The sequence below is a fragment of the Ambystoma mexicanum genome, chromosome 7q (assembly GCF_040938575.1).
Source record: "Ambystoma mexicanum isolate Mex_15411 chromosome 7q, UKY_AmexF1_1, whole genome shotgun sequence".
NCBI lineage: Eukaryota > Metazoa > Chordata > Amphibia > Caudata > Ambystomatidae > Ambystoma > Ambystoma mexicanum.
The window spans coordinates 359,388,865-359,409,499 of NC_090941.1; positions in this window are offsets into that span (position 1 = coordinate 359,388,865).

The following is a 20,635-nucleotide window of genomic DNA, read 5'->3' on the forward strand; positions in this document are numbered from 1 at the left end:
CCTTAAAGTAAAAAGCATTGGAGATGTTAGTGGTATCTAGGACCCGGTCGATGACCCACCATTTAAAGGAATCACGTCCATGTTGAAACTCCATGAAATGTGATACTAAAGGTGCAGTGTATACCTGATCCTTGATTTGTTTTCCCCGATTCTTTTGTGCACTGGTCTTGAGGTTTGTCCCACGTATCTTAGTTTACATGCACACTCAATTATATATATCACGTTGGATGTTTTGTAATTTGTGAATTGGCGCAGTTCCCATTCCTTATCCTCTATCGGGAATGATTTCATTTTTTGTGTTTGATTGCATGCCATGCAACTGCCGCATGGGTGATGTCCTCGGATCTCACGCATGTTCCATAATGTGGATCTGGTGGACTTCTGTCTTGACCTAGCATTGGTAAGGAGGTCTTTCAAATTATTGTTTCTCTTCAGGGCCATCCTTGGTAGTGGTTCCTCTGGTAAATTGAGTTGTACAATGGGCCAACATTTTTTAATCATATGTTTGAATTGGGACGTGTTGGCACCAAAGGTGGAAATACAGGCCAATGTATTATCTGTGGCAGGGTCATGTATTTTAGGAGTAAGTAGTGTTTCTCTTGGTGTATAGAGGGCCCTCTTCATAGTATTTTTTAACAGTTTTTTATGGTATCCCCTGGTTTCCAATCTCTGTTGTAGACCAACCTCAGATGGTGGTTGTTTCTTCCCTTACTATGAGTATTGGTTACCAATTTTTTGGACTTTCAGGAAGGTAGAAATCATAACTGCAATAAAAGTGATTGCAGACTTGAATTTGTGAGGACAGAATTACCCCGTATATACACATTGAACTTTCAGCCCATTATATCCTGTCTGATTTAGGGCTGTCCCTTTTGTTACAAGTCATATAGAGATGTGAGCAGGAACACTTTATTTCAGTGCAGGCGTGCTTTTACGTTATTTCAATGCAGGAGTGCTTTTATTTTACAAGAGATTTCCAGGAGCTGAAAGCCTTTATTCCAGAGAAAATCCTCATGTGCTGACTCATCGGGTGTGGCTCCCTAGGCTTGGTCTTCATGTGCTGACTCATCGGGTGTGGCAGGGTGTGGCAGGCAGGCTGAACCTGGTGGGCATGGCTTCAGAAGCTCAGCTATATAAGCTGCTCCATCCTTAAGGCCGGTGCTACGCGTTACTGTGCACTCGCGTTTAACATGATGCTCACTGCCGCTTGGACCAGTTTACTTACCTTTGAAACCAGGCGTTCTCCTACATACTCACCTCCAGGAAACCGGTGCTTCATCACTTCATCTGCAGACTCATCTCCTGACATCCAGTGATCTTGATCCCAACACCGCAGCACTGCACTCCGCATCCACAAACTCGGTTCCTGTGAAGAAGAAGAAAGACAATGTTAGAACATCCGTCCTAGAGCTGTGCCGCATTTGAACCCTGCGCGCCCCCTAGTTAACAATTTACCAGCTACTGTACTGCGGCAGCTACGTTCCTCATTCCCTCCGGCTGCCGCCTCAACATCTGTAGCTTCTGTCGGGCCGGCAACATCACCTGCAAGGGAAGAAAGCAAAAGAGCAAACATCAAAAGTCGAACAGACAGCAATACAAGACAACAAACTTTGCAATACAACAAAAACAGATGAAGAAATACAAAGGCAAACAGAAACACTGACCTGAAGTATAGTGGCTTAGTCGCAGCAGGACTGGACTACAACGTGCAAGGGACCAGTGAAGGAACTCGGTCCAGATCACACAAGTGCCCCTGCCAGAAGCAGCAGGACGGAGTGCTCGCCAAAACTAATCAACAGGTGAGCTTTCCAGAGACAGCGCATCCCACGGGTACCACGGTTTGGGAGAAGGGGTATGGAAGGGGATCAGGCGCACAAGCTGACATACTCAACCCCCTATTGTCCACGCAGGAGCAGTCCCAAGCAGCATCCCCTATTACCACCAGTCACCACATAAGCGCAGAGGGCGAAGTCGGACCCGAGCGACCTCAGCCCCGGGAGGGCTGCAACCGTGCCCAACACCTCCGCAGAGACCAAGTGAGCGTAAAAGTGTGATTGTGTGTCAGCGACAAGGATAATGCCGTTTCCATTTGTAGGACGGTGTCTGTGGTATGTGCACTTGATTTGATGTGTATGTGCACATCCAGGTTGCCTCTCCCAGACACACATTCTCAGGGTGTTGTTATGGGCAAGCTGGATTAGGCCTATTTCTACATTGAAGTGCTTCAGGGATGTGGCTTTCCTGTATTTGCTCCACAGGACTTGCAATTCAGGAGAAGTATGTTTGCACAACCTGATTCGGTGTCTCCTGTCCATGTGTCCTTTGGCCTGCCAAGGGGATGAGTTGTGCCTGTGAATGAGGGTGTTTGTCCTCCTGCAGCTCTGCTGCTATGCCACGACGTGTGGTAATATTGTGGAGGACACAGCATGCCATGATGATCTTGCATACTATTGGTGGGGCATATTGCAATACACCACCTGAGAGCTCAAGAAAGAGGAAGCATGACTTTAGCATCCGGAACGTGCACTCCCCTATGCTCCTGATAGCTAGGTGTGCTGTGATGTACCTTACCTCACCAGGGGTGGCTGGATTCCTGAATGGTGTAAGCAGTAATGGTGAGAGGAGGTAGGCACTGTCCCCTACAAAAGGTGAAAATGGTTATTGTTAAGATTGGTTGTCATGGCTTGTTTTTCTGCGTGTCCTGTTACTGCTTGTATGTGCTTGATAGTTGATACTCACAGATGAGCCAGATTGTCCCAAAAGTTCCTCATGCAAGGGCTTGGTATAGGGAAGAACACCAGTAAAGTAGCTATCATGCGTGCTCCCTGGTAATTGCCATTCACCTACATGACGACTTCCTTGGCATAACAGATCACCTGTGTATTGATGGAATGTCAATGTTTCAAGTTGCAAAACATGTGTTTTCTCCCTCGGGACTGGGGGCTACAGCGCTACATGGGTGCAGTCAATGGCTTGCAGTACCCAGGGAAACTGTGCAATGGCATACTGCCACACACTCTGCCTTGCCTGCAGTGTGTGTGGCATATATTTATGTGCCTATGCACACATGCTTTTATGCAGCTGAATACCTTGTGTAGGCACCCGGATTGCGTGGGCTGCAATATGCCACCAACAATGGCAGTGGTGGCTGAAAAGAGCCTTTTGCCACAAAACGTAGGTCTGTTAGAAACCTCCTCCATGGGTGTCAGTGCATGAGAGCAGATGGTGGATGATGCAAGGTCATTCTCCCACTCCCTGATCATGTCAAGGATCACATGAGGAGAAAATCGGTATCTTGCATACACCTCCTCATCAGGCATTTCAAATAATGATTTTCGAGGGTGAAAGATTCATGCCCCCCTCATCATCCTCCTATTTCTTCACCATGATGTATGATCGGGGCCACTAAAGCGGGATCCGACATCAGTGGTATTTTGAATGAGATTGCACTGTGTGCTTTTATACTTAGGCTTTCTTTGCATAATAATAAAATAATAATAATAATTTGGGATTTATATAGCGCTACGAACCCTTAGGTATCTGAGCGCTGCTTATTATTACCCACGGTGTGTGGTGCTCATTTATCGACCTCGGAAGGATGAAACGCTGAGTTTGGCGCTGCCGGGATTCGAACCTGCGTTCGCAGGCTCTGCACTGATGTCAAAGCGAGCGCTCTACTCGCTGTGCCACTTGACCGGCATGTTGTACTTTGAGTCATATGTATCATATGTTGGTAAGATCACGAGATATTTGTTCTCCTTCGGACTCCAGGCAATTGAGCAATGAAATCCAGAAATGGGGTTATTCTTGCACTTGATAAGGCGTGTTTGGTGCCTGTGTGGTGCATCCCTCAACACACCCACATTATTCCTCGTCCTTCCGAATTTTGCGCAAAGAATGGGGAATATGCATTTTCTGCCCCCTGTTTATTTCTTTGCACTGGCCATTCCAAAATTTTACGCTGTGTGCCATGCAAAGCACTCAGCACAGTGCAATGTAGGTAAGGACCAGCGCAAAGTAGGTATTGACCAGCGCAAAATCCAATCCATGAATCGGCAACATACATTTTGTGTGTTGCAAAGTGCACTTTTCCCCTATGCACTGCGTGAAACTTTCTGTTAGTTAGGCCCTAAAGTATTGGCTTATTACATAAGCGAAAGACAAACGTGGAACCTCATGGCCCAGGTTCACAGAAATTGCCTGGAGAGGAACAGTTATGTTTGATTTAGGGGCAAAAGGAAGGTGTAAATTGCTGGCAAAATTATATTTATATCTCCCTTTTGCACTTCAAAGTGGAAACTGAGTAACTTATGCCTCCTATTAAGCATGGCACGTAATATTTTTTATGGCATACGCCAGCTTTTGAAATCAATAACATTTACACCGGCATAAAAATGTAATTCTGCCATAAGTGCTGATCTTTTTGTATGGTGAAGAGAATGGGCCTGGCGGAAATGTACATTCCATTCAGTGACCCCACTATGATGCACAAATTAATGAAAATATGGCATGGAGTAGAAATTATGCATACAATAATTAAACTTACATTTCATGCATGATTGAGTACCCTATGCCAGGGAGTTATAGCTGTCCTTATTCAACAATTTTAGTAATGTCCTGTGCACAAAAGGCACTCTTGTTCTGCAGCAGGGGGATGCGAAGCAAAGCAAAATAGTGTAAGGAAATCTAAGGTAAGGTATGACAAGTCATGGTTATGTCAATAACACTGCACAGGGTAGTCACAGGGTAGTCACTAAGGGACTAAATGTCAAGTTCTTAAAAAAGTGTAATTTGATGGTGAGGAGCCATTAGGTGTTGACATACATATATGTGCCCCACACCCCCCTCCCCCACCCGGCCCGGCACAATTTTTGAAATTTGCACAACAAAGTGCAAAAGTGCAGGGCAAGAGTAGGCATAAACATCTGTACACTACCTTTTACCCTGAACTTTTGCACTCCACTGTGCAAAGTGAGCAAAGGTTTTGCACGGATGGTAAGCATTGTTCACAAATGCAATTAAACTATGGTCGACATGCTCGCATGTCTGGCAGAGTTGAATTGCTATTGTAAATACTGCCTAACATGCATGTATGCGATTTCAATCCAGCACACACCCAAGTCAATGCCTAGCATGTAGTGCACAACTGAAATCCTTATTTATTCTTTGTCTAATAGTTCTTTATTCTGAACGATATACCACTCATATCACACCCTTCTTCTGGAAACCCCCCGGGCACACTGAACCAGGAATTAGGCTGGTTTGCAAAGGAAAATATTTATTTATGTATTTAAAAATGAATTGCAATATGTCTTAAGAGGTACACAACAATCACCAATGGGGTGAGGTAACACTGAGTAATCTCTTTAATACACAAGGAGTAAGTAGTGAGCAAAACAATTCAGCACAGAAAAGAATAATTTTGTGTTGGTTCAGATCAAATAGCACTGTGGTTAGAGGTTCCTCCTGTACACCCCTCAACCGCAATAGGTAATGTAAAGAGATAGGAGTCGAGAGCAGGTATTCATAAATAGCAGAATTCAAACAGAATATCAATCCCACTTCCCCCTTTCAAACACCAGAGAAACGGAATTGACTGTCAAGCTGGCATAATGGCTTCTACAGTTATCTTTGGAATGGACTGGGCAAAAACAACAAATATGGTCAAAATTGCTGAAATTGTTATAAATTCTTATGGGAGTCGCTTTGGATAGTTGCACACAAACACAAGCAATGATTTAATCCCAAGAAAACATTTGAAATCTTAAAATTCAAGTCGGAAGCAATCAAAAGCTGTTTTACACGTGTAAAAATTTCCCAAAAGGAAAATTTGCTGCAAAATTTTCACTGCGCAATATTCATGATAACGGGGGAATCACAATGGATAGATATGGATGTTAGCTACAAGCAGAAGTTGAAATTGTGTTTCTATCACAACAACTGAGGGAGTTACAGACGTTTTAGTAGAGGACATTTTGCAAGATAGGCACAAAAAGGGAAAACAGGGATGCGCTTGTAAAATTGACAAAAGGGTTTCTTACACTAGAGGATGACTATGTAGAAAACAAATACCCCACAAGAACACAGTCACTTGATCAGGGTGACTGCCTGCTCAGGAAACTCGCCTTCTTCAGATGAGAAAAAGATCAGCACAGAGATAGTTTTACCAATGCAAGTTCTGCAGGAAAGATGGGATGGGTTGGAGCGAGGTTTCAGACAATGCAAAGATACTTCTTACAATAAAGGTTTTGAATACAAGATAGGATGGGCCTAAAATAGGGATAAGACTATGCAAAGTACATATGCTAGTGACACAATTATTCCTATTTATACTCACTGGATACATTGTTAAATGGGACCGTCAGTTCTGGTAAGGGAATTGGATCTGATTTAGGAAAGACAGCTTGGCATATCGGACTGGTCAGGGTCAGCAAGGCGCTCTGGTCACAGCACGGCACAGGACTGGACAGGGTCAGCAACGCACTCTGGACACAGCACGGCACAGGACTGGACTGGATCTGCCCTTCTTGGTTCTGAGGTTATTTCTTTTCAGCAGGCAAGCAGTAACAGCACAGCCGGCTGTATTATGATGCTTCCCCTTAGGCTTGTGGGGTTCTGTTCTGGAATTTGAGGCCTATCTGAGAATGGTTCAGCTATGCAGTGGGCCTTTTTGCTTTGCCAAGTTCCTGGAGTCTGGAGAAAGGAAGATGTAGAATTCAGCAGCAGAGTGCTCCGCCAACATCAGGGTAGTGGGTGAATCTGTCTGTCCTTATGAGTGTGATTTTTCTCTATTTATGCTATGAAATGACATCGTAAAGAGGTTTGAGGGCCAGTTTAGCCTAAGCTTGCCCCTTTGAAAGGCAATTGGATCAAAGTCTGCTCTCTGCATTGATAGGAGGAGAGAAACAGAGTGTCATCTTTATGGTGTGATTTTATAAGGCTGAGAATCCACCCCTAGCCCCTGGAACACAAAATCTACTTTTGGCTAAATACATATTTCCACATGTGCGACCTCTATAAAAATCACATATACAGATTACATATTTTACAAAGCAGCTATTCCTCAAAACCCTGTAGCTGTGGGATCTTCTCTCTGCTTTTCACTGAATTTTGCCTTTTTCACTAGAAACACAATGTCCAATTTTTAAGCAATGTTCTACAAGTGTGCGTGTTTAACATGGGAATAAGTGTATGAAGTTTCACAATTCTAGCGGAAATACATTTTGTGTAAAATCACATTTCTTGTCATTGCTGTCCAGAACATGTCACATAATTGTGGTGCCTCTTCACCCGTGCAGTCAGGTATTAAATTAACAACTCTATTATTTTTATATTTTTCACAATTTTAAATAGTAAGTTATCACAGTATTTTTAAAATATGTTATCTGTCCATGTTAAGCAACAAATGGTTGTTTGGCTCCACCCCTTTGTCTCTCCCTGGAAGCCCCCATGTTTGTTCCTTGGAGAGGCGATTTACTACTGTCTTCACACTTCGAATTTCCTGAGCTGCAGCTTATCATTATTCCTTTTGCCTCTGTAGACTAGGTTCTTTCCTACCCTGTAATTAACACCTCTGCGTGATTTCCTGCTAGGGGGAAAGACCTTCCTTCTGTGAGAAAAACCTGTTATTCAAGTTCTGCAGCTTCAGCCAGGATTAGTTTAATTATTAAATTCTGTGGCCTTTTCCTTAGCACAAAACAAACGTGTTATCAAATGACAGCTAGAATTCTCATTCAAGATTTTAAACCATGGGATATAAACAATTGCAATATGGGTTACTATCAGTAACAGGCCTCTTAGATTTCAAACATTTGATTTTCAGTTCATACATGTTAAAGTTTAATCAGGCAGGCCCCTGACAGCTGTCATCACAGCAGCCCTCTGCTGCACAGAGATTTTTGACAGATCCACAGGCAGGCCACTTTTGCTGTGAAAATCTCTCTATGCTTTCAGCCTTTCAGGACCTTTTAAAGTCACAATGATTTCATAACTAAGTGAATTGTAGCACCCAGTAAAAATTTTGAGTTTTTTTAAAGGTGTTTTGTACCGGTATTCTGAAGTTTCAGCAACAAAGAAAAAGAGATTTAAAGCAATCTTGGAGTTTCATTTAGCAAAGCACTGCTTTTTCCTTCTGCACTCGGCTTTCAATTGTTGTGGAGCCCAGTGTTACATTTCAGTAGTGATAGCTGTGTTCCACCACCGACAATATACATGGCAGTTTGGGCAGCCATCTTTAGGTGCGTTGAAAAGTGCGATTTTCAGGGGTTTTGGCACGCACAAGGGTTTTGAGGCCATTTTGATGTTTCTAGCACCATCATAAAAGAGTGATGAAGCATAGCAGAACAAAAGAGGGTCAATACATCCCAAAGAGCCCCCCTCCCAACTTGAGTTTGACCACCCATCAAGGGGAAGTCCGGAGATTGGGATATTTTTTTAAAAAATTTGGTCCAGGTGGAGAAAGTCATCTGCTTCTTCCATCAGTGCTGGAGAGATACGCTCTCCTCGCCGGTTCTGGTTGGGAGTGTGGAACGGCACTCTGGGCTCCTTGGGTCTTTCCTCCCGGTCCCCGAGTGGTCCTCCTTGGTAATTAGAATTTCTTAGTTCCAATGCTAGGAGACAGAACATAGCATGTTTATGGACATTTCCCCACTACTACTCCCCGGGGGTGTAGTGGGGCAGATGCATACATTGAATACAATGTACAATATTCCCCGCCTGTATTTACTAATGGTTTCAACAGGTGGATTCTTCAAGGTTGCCGGAATTTCCACCTCTGGGTTTCCGGTTGGCTCCTCTATTTGCCGCAAAGTATGTCTGGGATGGCAACTCTTCAGCTGGTTTATGTGGACCCATTTGTCTTCCCCTTCTGGCAAACTGCCCTTGGAGATGTGGATTCAGTAGGCGACTGGTGAGATTCTGTCCAAAATTTCAAAAGGACCCCACCAACTTGGGAGGAATGGACGCTCTTTGGCTTGGTCCCTTTGGAAATTGTACAAGTAGACCCGGTATCCTACTTGATATTCTTTTCTAGTTGTGTGAACATCATAGTGGGTCTTCATACTGTCTGCAGATCTTTCTAGATTCCGCAGAGCATAGGAAAAAGCATGTTGAAGGTGTTTTCTCAGATTCTCAACATACTCATCAGTTGTGGAGGCATTTATCAAGGTCTGCTCTTGGGTTCGGTAGAGCAGATGCTGGGGTAGCACCATCATTCGTCTAGTCATCAGCTAAAACAGAGACATTTTTGTTGCAGAAGAAGGCGTAGATCTCATGGCCAACAGGACAAGGGGTAATCGAATGTCCCAACTTGGCCCAGAATCTGCCACTAACTTTTTTAATATGCTCACAATAGTTTTGTTGTATCTCTCAAATCCACCAGTAGAGGATAGCCGGTAGGCAATGTGTAGTTTCCTTTTGACCCCAAGTATTTCCAACATCTTTCTCATCACTTCGCTAGTGAAGTGCCTACCTCGGTCTGACTCAATCCTTTGGGGTAGTCCAAAATGCGAGAAGATGTGATTGATCATCAGGGCAGCTGCAGTTTCTGCCGTGCAATTTGGGGCTGGGAGACATTCCACCCATGTAGTGAACAAGCATGGTATGGTTAACATGTACTTGTTTCCCGTAGAGGATCGAATCACAGGCCCGATAAAATCGACTTGTAAATCTGACCAAGGCAGTGTCCTCCCCCTCTTTTGGAGGGGAGCCCAGTGTGTGAGTGATGTTGGCTGAAATTGTGCACATACAAGACTTCAAGTATTGGTCGAGGTCCTGCCCCATGTGTGGCCAGTATGCAACCTCTCGCAAGATTTCTAATGTCGTATGAAACCCCTGATGACCGGATGTGGCCGCATCATGGGCGTATCTTAGCATCAGGCTTCGGAATGAGGTAGGGACCACCCACTGGTCATGGCCAGATATGGATTTCCTCACCAACAAACCGTCTTGGATTCGGAACATTTTTGGACATTTCATCAACACTCTGATGTCCTCTTTCCCAATGGAATCGGTATCCATCAGGGTAAAGTTTTCAGGGTCCTCAATGTGTTGATAAAAGTTACCAATTATTGGATCCCCTTTTTGAGCCATAATCAAATCAGCATCTGGGATCTCCTTACTCCATTGTGCAGTTGAGAGTTCATTGTGAGCATTTGTCTGGGACCTAGTGATAGCAGTGGCCTGGATTTCCCCCAACAGGGACTCAATCTCAAATAGATCCCCTTGGATAGCTCCGGTTTTGGCCAGCTGATCAGCTAGTTCATTCCAGTTTTGTCTGGTCCCTCTACTTAAGAATGACCCTTGATCTTTTTCCAGTAGATGGTCATCCCATTCGAGGTGACCAGATCATCAATTTTTTGTATTAGATTTCCGTGTTTTAAAGGTTTATTATTAGCACATAGCATGCCTCTTGTTTTCCAGTTAACCAGGTGCTCCACGAACCTTTCCGTACTTAATCTGAATATGTGATTATGACCAGTTTGTGGAGTTGGTGTTGGATAGCAGTGAGGATGGCTTGATGCACAGCCATCAGCTCTGCCACTTGACTACTTTGGGGACCAATTTTGTACCCAACGGAGGGTTCTGGGGCATCATTCACCCATGTATTCCCTATGCCAGCCACAAGTTCCTTTTCCCCGTTGTTGTCAACATGGTAGGAGCACCCATCCACATAGACAGTGGGCATTCCCTCACACTGCTCTTCTTCATAGACTTTGTGTGGGGAATTATGGTAGGCCTCAATGTTGTCCTTGATTTTAAGACTTTTGTCCTCAAGACAGTTTTCGCTGGCACAATCATGCAAGTCAGCCAGACCTTGCGCGAGGGGACTCTTCTTGTTTTGGTCATATCTGACCTCCACAGTAAGGCCTTGCATTGACAGAATCCAGGAAGTAATTTGGGAATTACTCACATTTCCAGCACAGAGTCTGTCACTTTGAAGATATTGCAGAGGCTGTTGTGGAGTCACCACTATGATGTGCTCCCCCTGGATAAACGGCGGTAATTCTTCAATGCCCACACCGTTGCCAGGAGTGCCTTCTCACAATCGTTGAATTTTTCCTCCAGAGAAGATAAAGTCTTACTCACATAGGAGATTACTTTATTGACCTTGTCATGCTTTTGATATAATACTGCAGTCAAGTATGTATTTGAGAACCCTGTCTTCAAGAAGAACTCCTTGTTTTTGACAGGATAAGCTAGGCAAGGCGCTTTTGAGAGGCTTCTTTTGAGTTGTCCTACTGCCTCGGCTTGTTCTGGACCCCACTCACACTTGACTCCCCCTTCAAAAGATGGATCAGGGATCTTTTCCTTTCTGGAGGGCTTCTAATTTCTTTTCCTGGGGACAGAAACCCTGACGAGTTAAATCATGCCCAAAGAAATTGACACGGGTTCTGCACCACTGTGCCTTTTGGAAAGAGAGTTTTGCTCTGGCAGCCCTCAATTGTGTCAGGACATAACGGATCTCTGCTATGTGTTCCTCCACAGTTGAGCTTTTCACTAGAACATTGTCTACATAGGCCAGGATACCCCTTTCACCCAGGTTGGGCATGGCCTTATGTAGAAAGATGTTAAATTCATTGCCGGAGTTGATGTATCCGAAGGGAGTCTGGGTCCAAGTGTATTGCTACCACCCGAAGGTAAAGGCCAGCTTGTATTGGTCCTCCCTACTGACAGGCACAGTCCAGTACCCATTGGTCAGGTCAATGGCAGTGAATACCTTTGACCCCTGGATCTGGGCCAGCGTTGCTCAATGTAGGGAAGAGGCCATCGGGATGTATGGACCCATTTGTTGAGCTCCTTTAGGTCAGCACAGAGTCTCCACTGGCCGTTAGGTTTCAAAATCCCCAGCACCAGATTAGTGAAAGTTCTGTGGACTGTTCGAAATATCCCACGGGACTCAAGGTTCTTAATTATTTCTGTAAGGGACTCCCTTGATGCGAGAGGCAAGCAATATTGCTTCACAAACACTGGAGTCATGCCAGGGTCCATGGGAATTGTTGTTGTGTGGATGTCAGTTCGACCACAGTCATATGAGTGCACTGCAAAGAGATCTTGAAAATCTAAGAAAACTTGTTTCAATGTTTGCCTTTGCTCCAGAGTCTCACAGGCATCAGCTAGGTTTACTCTCTCATCAACGATCTATCTGAAGCCTGGAAAGATTTCTGGTTTGGCTATCTCAGCGGCCTCCTCCAGCTGGGTGGAGAAGTCCCAGGTCAAAATGCTGATTTGGACAAATGGCATCAAGTGGGGAAGGCAGTCCTTGTGGACTTGAAAAATCACCTCATCGCTCCTGAAGTCACAGGTCACATCTTCCTTACCATAAGGGCAGGAAGAGTACACCAGGAAATGTCCCCCCTGCCAGGTGAAGATCCTGTCTGGCGTTGTGTCATCTTCGCTATCACTGTCAAAACAGTCCTTGGGGATTTTTACTAACAGTTTGTTACCTAAATCTATGGAAAAATGTCAGTCATCAACCACCAATCCAATACTGGTGCCCGCGCCCAGAGTAATACTCTTTAGGTTGCTGTTATCCATGTATATTGGAATGGTGTTCTAGGTTGACTAGTGGTGTTGGGTTTACCCCCAACCCTTGCAGTTGGGAATGAGCATTAAGATGGACATAGGATTTTTCAGTTTTTGTCCTTTCTAATTTTTACTTCCAGTGAGAATTGTCGGGTCCATTCGGGGATGGTGACTTCCTCTCCAATCTGAATTTCAATTGCATATGGCAGCAGTTGAGCTGACCGAAATGCTTTCTCTGGGTCATCAAAGTCCATGGGATTACCCGCTAATCGGGACCAGGCTTCGAAGTTTATTAGGTCCAAACTAATGGCAAAGTGATTGAGAATGTCACTGCCTAAATAAAATGCAGCAGGGACATCTCGCACCACCCAACAATTATGGACTATGCTCTTGTTGCCTATGGACATTTTTAGCATACACCAGGCCAGAGATGTTTGGAATTGGGTGTTTCCAGTTCCATTTCCCATTTGTCTAACAGTTTAAATGTGGGAATGGCTGGATCTTTTGGGAGTTTACGGAACATGGCCTTGCTGATGAAGCTCTTAATGTTGTTCACACATACTCAGGCGAGAACTGAGTCCTTCCCCTCATTTAACTGAATAGGGATGAACAACTGCTCTCCAATTTTCTGAATACCAGCCAAGCTTTGAGCTGATTTCTCATCTTTTTGGACTATCGGAATGGGATTTTCTGATTGTGAATGTGTATAGAATTTCAGGATGTTTCCTTCCAGTGTGGAATGCCACCTTAGACTGGAAGGAAGGCTGATTTTCAGATATAGAGAGGACTCCCTATCACCAGTTTGTTGTCCTACTGCAATTACTGTCACAACAGGGATTTGATTATTCTGGAAATGAAATTCAATTTGGTCAGGTTTTTGTTCAACCATGTGGAATGTGCCATTTAAACTAACATGGTTGACACTCTGTTTCAGTTTTATTGGTCAGTTGGTATGGGTCCAGAGGACCTTGTTTAAACAATCTATGAGGGGAGACAATCTACGCAGGATGTCATTCCCTAGTAAACATGGTGTGCCCTCTGGAGTCAGAACTATGGGTGGGTGCTTCACCTTGTGCCACCCAATTTTAATGTCTAAATCTGCAGTACCCTCAACAGGAATTTCCTTCCCATCTAAGTTCTGAAGTTGTCCAGGAAGAGGGGTGAGAGGGATTTGGTATTTCTCCCCCTTCCCGAATTCAGATGATCAAAGGCACTTTTTGACAGAAGGGTGGCTTGGGATCCAGTATGCACCAGTGCCAAAATTGTGCATTATCCCTGTATTTGAACTGGGCCATAACATCATCCCTCCTTTTCCTCAAGGGGGCAAAGAAAATGCACATTTTTGGCCAATTGGTGGGTTAATTTCTTTGCTTTGGATACTGACAGAGAGGTGATTTGGGCAGGATTCTGTTTGGGATCTTGGAAACCTGTAAGAAAAAGGTGACAGCTAGATATGGAGGAAGTTTTGGGCTCCCCTGGTTCTGATTCTGGGCTGCCCCCCCTTTTTGGAGGCAGTCACCAGAATGGGTTTGAACAAGGGGATTTTCGTGCTGGTCATTCTGGGGTTTGATGATGGGTGGTTTTAACTCTGTCCCCACATCTACCCAGTCTGGATTGGGATCCTTTGGGACCCATTTTTCTTTCGGAGGAGTTCCCCCATCCCTGAAGGAGAAGATCCTTTTCCCAGAACCCTCTGAGGACCCCTCTCCTTCAAACTGAAAGATTTCCACCTCCTCCACAAAATGGGCCTTTTTAGGCTGTTTATTTCTCCACCCACCATCGTTTTCTTGGGTTGCAGACTTTCGGGGGCAGGAGATTTTGGTTCCGGTACCTGGGTTTCCAGGGGCTTTACACAAGTGGGGAAGGAAGCTTCCTCTAAGGCTTTACACCCCACTTCCCGGTGTGCCTCCTCCCTGGGAACCGGTGGGTTGTCAGAGGTCTTCCCCGTCACTGTTCTGGAGCACCAGACCCTGAATTTGAGGAGTTCTGACATGCTCATCTGAGGGTTCCGTTGAGCCCTCAGCATGCGACCCAGATCCTGTGCCATGTTCTGGACCTGTTGCTCCAGTTGGGACACCCGCTCTGGCTGGTACGGGGTCCTCTGGTCTACCCTGGGTTGATCCCGGGATGGGTAACTATCCCTTCTCGCATAGTACCCCAGTTTCGGATAGTTTGGGTACCCCTCCACCCTTGGCCTCCCCTCTCCTGGATTGGGTTGTCTGGGCTCAGGAAAGTGGGGAAAGAAAGAAGGGTTGTTTTGGGGGTTGAGGTTTGGCAGGTACCGGGGAAAGAAATTTGGTCCGGCATTTGGGGGATTACTGCCCTCCTGGGGAAGGTGAGGAGGGAAGTTTCTTGGGTTTCCAGCTGTCTGGTTGGATGCCCCCCGTTGGGTTGGAGTAGTCCACACATAGCCCAGGATTGGTCTGTTGCCCGTGTAGCCTGGGCTGATGTAGTCAGGGGAGTTAGGGGTCCCATTTGTGGGGTTACCTCCCTGACTACCTGTTTGGGATTGGCCCGAGGGCCTTCTGGGTCTGAGGTTGGTCGGAATCTGTGCAGGAAGGTTTTTAGGCCCCCCATCTCCAGATCTAAAATGGGGGCAACCTTCACCTCCGCCACCTTGGCAGCAGGGGTGTTGGTTGGTTTGGGGATTTTGCTAATATTTTTGCTCTCTAGTGGCTTCTGCACTTCATAGATGTGCGTTGCGTGTTAATTGACCCAGTCTAGTGATCTTTTCTCATGAAAGTCTCTCACTAGCTGGGTTGTAATGTATTTAAGGAGAGCATGAAAGAAGGTGTTCACAAATTCCTTACTGTCATTGCGCACCCTTCTAGTGGTCTGCGCAAAGGCGTGTTTCAATTCCTGGACAAATTCTTGTGGGGCCCGGTCTTCCCCACATTGTAGGTTGTAGGCTGCCTTGTGGGCCCCTTGAGGGTTTTGATGAATAGAAAAATTTTCTGGATGGCCCCCTATAGGTGGACCATCTGGAATGGTTCTGATCCGCCAGCCCGCAAAGAAGCTGGAGTACTCAGTGGAAAATGTCCACTTTACATACTGAATACAGCTTTGGCTGTCCTTCAGGTGGAAAGTCTCCATCATCTACTCAAACAATTCAAGATGCTCCCAAACTGAATATTTGGCATTTTTGTAGTAGGGTATGATGACCCGCCTAATATCTTTTATTTGCTTCAGGGGAGTAAAGCTCACTTGACTTTGTTAGCCTTTTTATTTCTGTCACCCTCATCCACTCATACTCTGACTCAGAGGCACTGCTACCAGAGGTGGCTGTCCGATCTTCTAGATTCTCCCGGATTCTGCAAGCTTGGGAATGGCTGGCAGAATGTGGGGGCCTAGTCTCTTGGGACCTGTGGTGCTCATAAAAGTCTTTTTGCTCCAGGATTGGCTGAGTACCCCCCCCCCAACTGTCCTAGTTGTGAAGAGGTTTTTAGTATGCTCTTAGTGGTCCTAGTCTAATGGAATTCCCCACTAAATATTACTGCCTGATCGCTTGATATGTGATATTTCTGAGGTTCCATTTCTCTGATTCTCCCCTCACTGGAGTCTCCCTGATCAGAGAAGATGGCCCTAGCACTTGGGAACCTCTACATAGATGCCCGCTGATCCATTTCTGGGAGGCGCTGACCTATTGGTCCCATATTTCACATTGGGTTGAAGTCTACCATCCCCGTGGCCCTTGGTTCATATGTGCCAGTGGACATGGGGGTGGGAGAGTCCATGGAATTGAAGAGATTAAAGTCCCTGATGCCAGGATTCCTGAGGTTATGCTCAGGGGTTTCCCTCTCCCATCTGACCTCATCTCTTTCAGCCCCTACTCCCTGATGACATGCAAGAATCTGACCCTTTTGTTCTTCTATTAAGGCCTTACTGGTCTCTATGAGTTGTTTCTGCATGGCTATCTGTCCATGGAGCCTGTCATTTTTTTTCACAGAGAGCCTCATTGTCTCTCTGTGCTTCCTGCCTGCATTGAGAGTACTGGGCCAATTTTTGCTGCAGGAGACTCACCTCCTGAGTTTGGTCCTTACGGTCCTGATTATTCTTTGCCAGAGCATCTTCCACCCTCCTGGTGTCCTCTAACAGCTTTACATAGTACCTTTTCAGTTCACCCAGTCCCTGAAGGGCCAGGTGATTTTCTTCTAGCTTGGTTTTTAAATGGCTGCCTTCCTGGCCTAGGGCGTCCCTCTCTTGACATAGAGTTCCCCTCTGCTTAGCCAGGTTGTTCCTTTGTTTCCTAATGGCGTATAATTTCTGGCGCTCCTCATCAAAATCTGTTTGAGTGTGGAGATCCTTCACTATTAATTTATTATTTTCCTCCTTTAGTTCATCAATCTGATTTTCTAGGGCAACCATCTGCCCTGTGCAGGCTCTATTATAATTTAATTGCTGCTCCAGCTTTTGTTGGCTATGTTGTAGAGAATCCAGCCTTTCTTGACACTCTTTTTGCAGTGTCAGTAATTTGGTATCTTGCTCTGCCTTCTCTTGCTGCAGGAGATCCAGACCTTCCTTTACATTTGTCAGGTACTGTCTGGTTTCTCTCTCAGATTCTTGGCTCTTTTGTAGCCTTTGCTCTGCAGAGTCCAGTCCAGATCAGTTTGGGTTTTCTCTAGGGATTGTACTTGCCTTTTTGCCAGATCTAGGCTTTCGGCATATTTTTCCTGTATTACTCCAATATGGAGGTTCAGGTAAACCGCTATTTTATCAATTTTACATTGCTCTTCTTTTACTTTTGGGACCATATACAATTCACTAAGTGGCTGGTGTAATGGACCCTGGTCCTGCCATACATCTAATTCTGTGGCAGAGACCTGTTGTTTGATTTCCTGCAGCCAGACTTTCTCATCCTGCTCTACCCATTCACCCCTGACATATCATGTGTGCAGTAGTTGTTCCCTTGCAATATTGGTTTCCACTAGGGTCGCCATTCCGGAAATATTAATTTCCTTCATACTTATCTCAGGGTTACTTTACTTTTGCAAAACAGACCTAACTCCTTTGAGTATTTCTATTGAAGGGAGTTTTTACAGTGTAGCACAGTATGGTAGCCCATCTAGGTGTATGTACCCCGTTAGTTAGCACGCTGTGTTAAACTGTCACAAGTGGTATGTCTACTTCAGGATCCCGGATGAGCCCCCACGCTGTAAGTGATTTCAATCCTGCATACACCCAAGTCAACGCCTAGCATGTAGTGCACAACTGAAATCTTTATTTATTTTTGTCTAAAATGTATTTATTCTGAACGATATACCACTCATATCATGCCCTTCTCCTGGACCACCCCCAGTCACACTGAACCAGGAACCAGGCTGGTTTGCAAAGGTAAATATTTAGTTTTGTATTTAAAAATGAATCACAATATGTCTTAAGAGGTGCAAAGCAATCACAATGGGGTGAGGTAACACTGAGTAATCTCTTTAATACACAAGGAATAAGTAGTGAGCAAAACAATTCAGCACAGAAAACAATACTTTTGTGTTGTTCAGATCAAATAGCACTGTGGTTAGAGGTTCCCCCTGCACACCCCTCAACCCCAATAGGTAAAGTAAAGAGATAGAAGGAGAGAGCAGGTATTCAGGAATGGCAGAATTCAAACAGAATGTCAATCCCACTTTCCCCCTTTCAAATACAAGAGAAACGGAATTGACTGTCAAGCTGTCAGAATGGCTTCTACAGTTATCTTAGGAATGGACTGGGCGAAAACACCAAATATGGTCAAAATTGCTGAAATTGTTATACATTCTTATAGGAGCCGCTTTGAATAGTTGCACACAAACACAAGCAATTATTTAATTTCAAGAAAACATTTAAAATCTTAAAATTCAAGCCGGAAGCAATCAAAAAGCTTTTTTTTTCATGTAAAAATTTCCCAAAACAAAAATTTGCTGCAAACCTTTGAATGTGCGATATTCGCAATATTGGGAGAATTACATGTATCTGGAATATGGTTTTAGGTGCGATGGATAGATACGGATGTTAGCTACAAGAACAAGCTGAAATTTAGTAGAGGACATTTTTCGAGATAGGCATAAGAAGGGAAAACACGGATGCGCTTTTAAAATTGGCAAAAGGGTTTCTTACACAAGAGGATGACTATGAACAAAACGAATACCCCACAGGAACACAGTCACTTGATCAGGGTGACTGCCTGTTAAGGAAACTCGCCTTCTTCAGATGTGAAAAAGATCAGTGCAGAGATAGTTTTACCAATACTAGTTCTAGAGGAAAGATAGGATGGGTTGGAGAGAGGTTTCAGACAATGCAAAAATACTCCTAACAATACAGGTTTTGAATACAAGATAGGATGGGTCTAAGATAGTAATAATACGATGCAAAGTAAATATGCTAGTGACACAATTCTTCCTATTTATACTCACTGGATACATTTTTAAATGGGACTGTCATTTCTGGTCAGGGAATTGGATCTGGTTCAGGAAAGACATCTTGGCACATCGGACTGGTCAGGGTCCGCAAGGTGCTCTGGTCACAGCACGGCACAGGACTGGACAGGGTCAGCAAGGCACTCTGGTCACAGCACGGCACAGGACCGGACTGGATCTCCCCTTATTGGCTCTGAGGTTATTTCTTTTCAGCAGGCAAGCAGTAACAGCACAGCACAGCTGTATTATGATGCTTCCCCTTAGGTTTGCAGGGTTCTGTTCTGGAATTTGAGGCATAGCTGAGAATGGTTCAGCTATGCAGTGGGCATTTTTGCTTTGCCAAGTTTCTGGAGTCTGGAGCAAGGAAGATGTAGAATTCAGCAGCAGGGTGCTCTGCCAGCATCAGGATAGTGGGTGAATCTGTCTGTCCTTATGACTGGTGAGCTGTCTCTATTTATGCCATGAAATTACATCGTAACGGGGGTGTTTGGGCCGGTTTAGCCTAAGCTTGCCCCTTTGAAAGGTGATTGGGTCAAAGTCTGCTCTCTGCCTTGATAGGAGGTGAGAAACAGAGTGTCATTTTTATGGTGTAATTTTATGAGGTTGAGAATCCACCCCTACCCCCTGGAACACAAAATCTACTTTTGGCAAAATACATATTTCCACATGTGCAACCTCTATAAAAAAATCACATATACAGATTACTTATTTTACATAGCAGCTATTCCTCAAAATCCCGTAGCTGTGGGATCTTGTCTCTGCTTCTCACAGAATTTTGCCCTTTTCACTAGGAACAAAATGTCAAATTTTTAAGCAATTTTCTACAAGTGTGCGTGTTTAACATGGGAATACGTGTATAAAGTTTCACAATTCTACCTGAAATACATTTTGCATAAAATCACTTTTTTGCCATTGCTGTCGAGAACATGTCACATAGTTTTGGCGCCTCTTCACCCATGCAGCCAGACATTAAATTAACAACTCTGTTATTTTTATATTTTTCACAATTTTAAATAGTAAGTTATCAGTCTTTTTAAAATATGTTCTTTGTCCGTGTTAAGCAACAAATGGTTGTTTGGCTCCACCCCTTGGTCTCTCCCTGGAAGGCCAGGAGCTATCCCCTAGGTTTGTTCCTTGCAGGGGCCATTTACGACTGTCTTCACACTTCAAATTTCCTGAGCTGCAGTTTATCATTGTTCCTTTTGCCTCTGTAGACCAGGTTCTTTCCTTCCCTGTTATTAACACCTCTGCGTGATTTCCTGCAGGTGGGAAAGACCTTCCTTCTGTGAGAAAAACCTGTTATTTAAGTTCTGCAGCTTCAGCCAGGTTTAATTTAATTGTTACATTCTGTGGCCTTTTCCTTAGCACAAAACAAACGTACTTATTATCAAATAACAGCTAGAATTCTCATTCAAGATTTGAAACCATGGGATCAAAACAATTACAATATGGGTGACTATCAGTAACAGGCCTCTTAGATTTCAAAAAACTGATTTTCAGTTCATACATGATAAAGTTTAATCAGGCAGGCCCCTGACAGCTGTCATCACAGCAGCCTTCTGCTGCACAGAGTTGTTTTACAGATCCACAGGCAGGTCACTTTTGCTGTGAAAATCTATCTATGCTTTCAGCCTTTCAGGACCTTGTAAGTTCACAATGATTTCATAACTAAGTGAATTGCAGCCCCCAGTAAGAATTTTGAGTTTTTTTAAAGGTGTTTTGTA